General features: G+C 42.3%; 1 pseudogene; it reads right to left on the bottom strand.

Annotated features, from left to right (window-relative positions):
• Positions 1–1,048: 1,048 nt before the first annotated feature.
• Positions 1,049–1,444, bottom strand: LOC104665289 (annotated as a pseudogene).
• Between the last annotated feature and the right edge of the window lie 6,744 nt (positions 1,445–8,188).

The raw sequence follows: 8,188 nt of genomic DNA, 5'->3' as shown, positions 1-8,188 counted from the left end.
TGCTCATTATAAAATAATAGTAATCTTTGTCACCCCATCAAGGTATCGTCCTGTTTCTCCATGGCATATTTTCCCCCTTAAAACTAATAAGCAGCCGGGCACGGTGGCTCACTACTGTGATCTCAGCACTTTGGGAGGCTGAGGTGGGCTGATCACCTGAGGTCAGGAGTTCGAGACTAGCCTGGCCAACGTGGTGAAACTCCATCTGTACTAAAAATACAAAAATTAGCTGAACATGATGGCGGGCACCTACAATCCCAGCTACTTGGAAGGCTGAGGCAAGAGAATCGCTTGAAGGTGGAGGTTGCAGTGAGCCGAGATCACGCCATTGTACTCCAGCCTGGGTGACAAGAGCGAACAAGAGCGAGACTCCATCTCAAAAAAAAAAAAAAACTAATAAGCAATCAATCTATGAGGTTACACTTTGAGACCAAGCAAATATCCTGCTCCTAATCAAACTTTACCTTATGATTCAGATTCCATAAATGTTGGCATTTTTTTTCCCACCTCCTTCAAGTCTTCCACATTTGTCAATCCAGATGCTGCTATAGAGCAGAATCCTACTTGTTTATTTATTCACTATCAGTATGAATTTATGGATTTCTTTTGTTCAGGTGGTTATACTCCATTGCTCTCCTTACTTGTTTACTATTAATAGACTATTTTTAGGATGGTTTTAAATGCGCATAAAAATCGAGCAAATGGTAGAGTTCCCATGTACCACATACACACACACACAGAGTTTCCCTTATTACTAATCTCTTACATTGTTACAACTAATGACCTAACATTGATACATTAACATTAACTTGTTATAACTTATTAGTTATAACATATGTAACATTAAGTTACGTATCAGTTATATATCAGTTATATAACTTATTCATTATTCAAATTTCCTTCATTTTTACCTAAATGCCCTCTCTGTTCCAGGATTCCATCCAGGATACCACCTTACATTTAGTTATCATGTTTCCTTAGGCTCCTTTTGGCTGTGACAATTTCTTGTCCATGAGGCATTTTATTTGTAAATATGTGTATTACATCCCTAGAAAAAGAATCCCAGGATTTCCCTCCTGTGTGTTTTCGTCTTGTTTCTTCATGGTCCATGATGCCAGCTGAGGTTGTCAGTACAATGAAACCAAACTGGTGGAATGGAAGCAGATTATTCTGCCATTTTTCCAGATCTTTGAGTTGCACATCAAATCTGGGGCTGATCATTCCACACTTGTTTAGCCTTCCTGTGAGGTTCACAACAATTTTCCCAGCTCTGTGATCATCAGTGGTTTCAAATTCGCCAATGTAACCATGCTTCATCATCACAGTGAGAAACCGGACGATGGCTTTGGAGCAAGGCCTAATAAGCACCTGGCCTTTGCCTCTTCTTTTCGGCATTGTTGATGCTCTTGAGAGCATCAGCCAGGACATTCATGCGCACCATTGCGGCGGCGCGGAAAGATGGCGGAAAGAAGACCGGAGAGGAGAGTGCAAGGAGTTGGCTGCGACAATTCCTTAAATTTATTTTTTTAGTATCTTAAGCTTATTTTTGGTGACCTTGCCTTTTTGTTTTGTTTTGTTTTTGACAGAATCTTGCTCTGTCGCCCAGGCTAGAGTGCAGTGGCACCATCTCGGCTGACTGCAACCTCTGCTTCCCAGGTTCAAGAGATTCTCCTGCCTTAGCCTCCTGAGTAGCTGGGACTATAGGCGCACACCAACAAGCCTCGCTAATTTTTGTATTTTATTAGAGACGGGGTTTCACCATATTGATCAGGCTGGTCTTAAACTCCTGAACTCAAGCGATCCACCCGCCTCTACCTCCCAAAGTGCTGGGATTACAGGTGTGAGCCACAGTGCCTGGCAGTCCTTGACAATTTTGAGGAAAACTGATCAGATATCTTGTAGCATATTCTTATGTTGGGATTTGTCTGATGTTTTTCGCAGCCTCCAGAACTGTGAGAAATAAGTTTGTTATTTGTTATTATTTTTATTTATTTACTAAGACAAGGTCTTACTCTGTCACCCAGGCTGTAATGTAGTGGCACAATCACAGCTCACTGCAGCCTCAGCCTCCTGGGCTCAGGTAATTTTCCCACCTCAGCCTCTTGAGTAGCTAGGACCATAGGCATGCATCACGATGCCCTGCTAATCTTTGCATTTTTTGTAGGCATGGGTTTTCACCATGTTGTGCAAGCTAAATTTTTCTTCCTTTTAAATTACCCATCTCTGCTATTTCTTTTATTTTCTCTTTCTTTTTTTTTTTTTTTTTTTTTTGCCACTTCTACTAGGGTCTTTGTTTTGAGGCAGGATCTCACTCTGTCACCCAGGCTGGAGTGCAGTGGTGCCGTCACAGCTCACTGCAGTCTCAACCTCACAGGCTCAAATGACCTTTCCCCACTCAGCCTCCCAAGTAGTAGCTGGGACTATGGGTATGTACCACCATGCCCAGACAATTTTTGTACTTTTCGTAAAGACAGGGTCTCACTCTGTTGCCCAGGCTGGTCTTGAATTCCTGGCCTCAAGTAATATTCCTGCTTTGGCTTCTCAAAGTGCTGGGATTACAGGCATGAGCCGCCAAGCCCAGCAGAATGTGCTACTTTTTATAGCAGCACAAAGAAACTAAGATAGGGTGTTCTGCTCCTCCTCCTTTAGGGTGGAATACTGTAGGGAAGGGAAAAATATTTTGCTTCTACCCTTTGGTTCTCAGCTGAAACTCTGTAACTAAAGAAAAGTATATGGATTTATTTAACATAAGTTTTTGATACATGGAAACCTTCATAAGAATATGAAGACCTCAAAAATAGTTAAACCTGAGTGTTTTATACAAGGTTTGATGAAGAGAGAAGTCATGGAAAAATGCGATAGGACAAAGGGGGTATGAGCTATAGTGTAGCAAACCGGGGGAAATTAGCAGGCTTCTTTGTTTAGATTCCTGTTGGTGTCCCTCTGTTTTCAAAAGTAAGGATGCTCCTTTTCTCCACAAAGAGGAAGGGCACCTCTTACATGAGGGTCTTATGACTTGCCTCAGGAGAAGGTCAAAGAGCCCTTCTTATACCTGCCATTTCTCAGATCCTTCAGCTTAAAATATTTGATATGTCAAAATTGTGCCATAACTTAAAAAACAAATTAACTGAAGTTGCAAGGTACAAAGTTAACATACAAAAATCAGTAGCATTTGTATAAGCTAACAATGAAATATTTGAAGAAAAATCAAATCTCATTCACAATAGCTACAATGATCTAAAATGGGGTGTTTACTTACCTCACTGTACTCCTACACATAGATCTTTACAATACAATACTTACGAATAAATTTAACAAAGGAGGCGAAAGATTTGTACACTGAAAACTATACAATATTGACTAAAGAAATTGAAGATGACACAAATAAATGCTTACAGATTAGAAGAATTAGTATTGTTAAAATGAACATACTACCCAAAGAAATCTACAGATTCAATGCAATCCCTATCAAAACTGCAATGACATTTTTTCACAGAAATAGAAAAAACAATACAGAAACTCATGAAATCACAAAAAAAGCATGAGAGCCAAAGCAATCCTGAGCAACAAGAACAAAGAACAAAGTTTTGCATCACACTACCTGACTTCAAAATATATTACATGGATATAATAACCCAAACAATATGGTATTGGTATCAAAATAGACAAACTGGCCTGCACGGTGGCTCACGCCTGTAATCCCAGCACTTTGGGAGGTCAAGGTGGGAGGATCACTTGAGGTCAGGAGTTCAAGACCAGGCTGGACAACATGGCAAAACCTTGTCTCCACTAAAAATACAAAAATTAGCTGGGCATTGTGGTGCACACCTGTAGTCCCAACTATTCAAGAGGCTGAGGCAGGAGAATCACTTGAACCTGGGAGGTGGAGGTTGCAGTGAGCTGAGATCCTGCCACTGCACTCCAGCCTGGGTGACAGAACTAGACTCTGGAAAAAAAAAGACACATTGACCAATGGAACAGAAGACCCAGAAATAAATCTATGTGTTCATAGCCAAATTATTTATTTATTTATTTATTTATTGGAGACAGTCTCATTCTGTGGCCCAGGCTGGAGTGCAGTGGCTCGATCTCGGCTCACTGTAACCTCTGCCTCCTGGGATCAAGCGATTCTCCTACTTCAGCCTCCCAAGCAGCTGGGATAACAGGCGCGTGGCTCCACGCCTGGCTAATTTTTGTATTTTTAGTAGAGACAGGGTTTCTCCATGCTGGCCAAGCTGGTCTCATATCCTGACCTCATGATCTGCCTGCCTTGGCCTCCCAAATTTCTAGGATTACGGGGTTGGGTCACCATGCCCAGCCATGATTTTTTTTTTTTTTTTTTGAGACAGAGTCTTGCTCTGTCACCCAGGCTGGAGTGCAGTGGCGTGATCTCAGCTCACTGCAACCTCCACCTCCCAGGTTCAAGTGATTCTCCTGCCTCAGCCTCCCGAGTCAGTAGGACCACAGGCACATGCCCCCATGCCCGGCTAATATTTGTATTTTTAGTAGAGATGAGGTTTCGCCATGTTGGCCAGGATGGTCTCGAACTCCTGGCTTCAAGTTATCCACCTGCCATAGCCTCCCAAAGTGCTGAGATTACAGGCAAAAGCCACTGTGCCCAGCCAGCCAAATGGTTTTTGACAAAGGTACCAACAACATACATTGAGCTCAAGCCATCTTCCTCTTTGATAAATGATGCTGGGAAAACCAAATATCCATATGCAGAAGAATTAAACCAGACCCCTATATCTCGTTATATACAAAAGCCAACTCAAAGTGGATTGAAAACCTACACATAAGACCTTAAACTATAAAACTGCTAGAAGAAAGCATAGGGAAAACACCACAGGACATTGGCCTAAGCAAAGATTTTATGACTAAACCCTCAAAACGGGACAAACTAAAAAAACGCAAGTGGAACTTAATTAAACTAACATCCAGAATATACAAGGAACACAAACAGCAGCAAAAACAAACAACTAAAACAAAAAAAATTTACCAATCCCATTTAAAAAGTGCGTAAAGGATCTAATTAGACATTTCTTTTTCTTTTTTTTAGAGTCTTGCTCTGTCATCCAGGCTGGAGTTCAGTGGCACGATCTCAGCTCACTGCAACCTCTGCCTCCTGGATTCAAGTGATTCTCCTGCCTCAGCCTCCCGAGTAGCTGAGATTACAGGCACGCGCCACCATGCCCAGCTAATTTTTGTATCTTTACGTTTCACCACGTTGGCCAGGATGGTCTCAGTCTCTTGACCTCGTGATCTGCCCGCCCTGGTCTCCCAAAGTGCTGGGATTACAGGTGTGAGCTGCTGCACCGCACCAGATATTTCTTTCTTTCTTTTTTTTTTTTTGAGACACTCTTGTTGCCCAGGCTGAAGTGCAATGGCACGATCTTTGCTCACCATGACCTCTGCCTCCCAGGTTCAAGTGATTCTTCTGTCTTAGCCTCCCGAGTAGCTGGGATTGCGGGCACATGCCACCACGCCCGGCTAATTTTGTATTTTTAGTAAAGATGGGGTTTCTCCATGTTGGTGAGGCTGGTCTTGAACTCCCGACCTCAGGTGATCCACCCGCCTCGGCCTCCCAAAGTGCTGGGATTACAGGCGTGAGCCACCGCGCCCAGCCCAGACATTTCTTAAAAGAAGACGTGCAAATAGCCAATGCTTAATAGGGAAAAAGACAGTCTCTTCAATAAATGCTGTTGGGAGGCCCGATGTGATGGCTCACATCTGTAATCCCAGCACTTTAAGAGGCTGAGGTGGCGCCAGGCACCATGGTTTATGCCTGTAATCCCAGCACCTTGGGAGGCCAAGAGGGGGCGGATCACCTGAGGTCAGGAGTTCAAGACCAGCCTGGCCAACATGGTGAAACCCCATCTCTACTAAGAATACAAAAATTAGCCAGGCATGATGGCAGGCACCTGTAATTCCAGCTACTCAGGAGGCAAAGGCAGGAGAATCACTAGAACCTGGGAGGCGGAGGCTGCAGTGAGCCCGGATCGAGCCACTGTGCTCCAGCCAGGGCAACAAAGCGACCCTCCATCTAAAAAATAAATAAATAAATAAAATAAAGCCAGGACGCCCCTCAGGTTTGGTCTATCTTTGCATGTGCCCACTTCCTCCTTTGAGCTTCCCTGCCGTATTTTGATGCAGTACAAAAGCTGTTACCAGAAGTTGTGCAGATGCTGGTGCAACGCTTCTTGTACAGACTGCAGAAACATGAGCTAAATTAACTTCCTTTCTCTATAAATTACCCAGCCTCAGCCTCAGATATTCCCTTATAGCAACACAAAATGGACTAAGTCCATAGTGTCATTAAGTAGGAAAAGAAAAGCTAGCAAGAGAAATGGGCCATGCAGTGAGTAAAGGGGGATACGTATTGATAAATTCAGTTTTGCGCATGGTACATTTTATTTGCCTGGAAGATCACCAGATGGTAGTGTTGGGGATTTGTCTGGATTCAAGAGAGGGGTTGGAGATGAAGGTATTGGGAGTTTTTAGCGTGGAAGAACTAGTTGAAGCCTTGGGCTTAGCCAGACTGATTCAAGGAGACTACGAAGATTACCTAAGAAAACTAGAAGGCTGAGATAAAAATTCTCAAGATCCCCAATATTGAACAAGCAGGCGAGAAGAGGAGGCTGCAAAAAAGAACAGAGAGGTGGGAGGTGAAAGTATCAAGAAGAAGGTGATGACCAAGAGCATTAAATGCCCCAGGGAGAGGTGGACAACTAGGAATCCAAGGAACTGGAGGCGAGGAGCTCACAGGAGGCACTAGTGAAGCAGTTTCCATGGCATGGTGGGAGTTGGAAGCCTCATTAAAGAAAGGTTTAACTGTGAGTAAGAAGTGGGTTTTTTTAGAGCATGGTTATGAGATTGTTACGATGTCTGTAATATAACAGATACATAATTTTTTATATAGACAATATCATATGTAAATGTGTGTTAAAGCCACATGGTAGGTGCAGCTAGCATTCTAATCAGTTGTTTATATGGGGAGCAGGAGAGAGTCAGCTAGCCTCATCAAAAAGGCTGTGTTCCAGAGGGAGTACAACCACCCCTTTAGCTATTTATACCTCCATCAACACTACTTTGCTCGTTAATGTCATAAAGGACTTTTTAAAACTAATTGCTTGTAAATATCATGAAGGACATAAGAAATGGATTCTCACTGGCGAAATTAAAAGTATTTAAGTTAAAATATTTTGGAGACACTCCCTACCTTTACTGAACAAATGATAAGAAGAGAGTGAAGACTGTAGCCCACACCTGTTGAGATGACATTCAACCATAAGTCAGTAGGAATTCTGGTTGTCTGATATCAACTGTGAAAACTATAGCATCTGCCTGAAAAGAGCCTTTCATGCAACATAGTAGAGCACTAAAAGGACAAAGAACGGTCATGAGGCTTACTACGTAGGCTCTGTAAGCTACTCTGTGCCTGCTTGCTAAACAAAAATGTTTAATGCATCTGTGAGACGGAAACTTGCTCTCAAGTTTGGGGGGAGAAGGTTTTTTTACTTCATTCTAACAACTGAAGGCAACTGTTGTCTATCAAAAAACAGTTGTCAGAGTTGGGTTAATAAATTTGCATGGTCAGCTCAAAATAAAAATAACAAAGAGAGATGGGGCTTTGGCAGAAGATTTTAGGGCTGTCTGTGCTATTGGCTGCTTTGCTTCATCTGAGGTGTCATGGCCTTACCATTCTAAAAGGCATATCCTGTTCATATTTGATAGATGATTGATTTTATCATTGCTTAGATGACAGACAACAAAACTTTATAATTTATTCCCCCAAGGATGAGATCCCAAGAGTTAAAAAGTGATAGCAACAGCTGAATTACACTTTCGCAGCTGGTTAAAACGATAAATAGGATGTTATGTTTATTTCACTATAATAAAAAAGTGATAGATCAAAGACCTAAGTATCAGACCTAAAATTACAAAAATCTTAGAAAATAGGGGTGAAAGGCTTCATGATGTTAGTTTTGCCAATGATTTCATAGATAAGACACTAAAAGCACAGTCAACAAAAGAAAAAAACAGGGGCTGGTCACGGTGGCTCACGCCTGTAATCCCAGCACTTTCGGAGATTGAAGCAGGTGGATCACCTGAGTTCAGGAGCTTGAGACCAGTCTGGGTAACATGGTGAAACCCTGTCCCTACTAAAAATACAAAAATTAGCCAGGCA

Source organism: Rhinopithecus roxellana, chromosome 18 (genome assembly GCF_007565055.1).
Source record: "Rhinopithecus roxellana isolate Shanxi Qingling chromosome 18, ASM756505v1, whole genome shotgun sequence".
Classification (NCBI taxonomy): domain Eukaryota; kingdom Metazoa; phylum Chordata; class Mammalia; order Primates; family Cercopithecidae; genus Rhinopithecus; species Rhinopithecus roxellana.
Note: the sequence above shows the minus strand (reverse complement) of the source record. Positions and strands in the feature narration are given on the sequence as shown.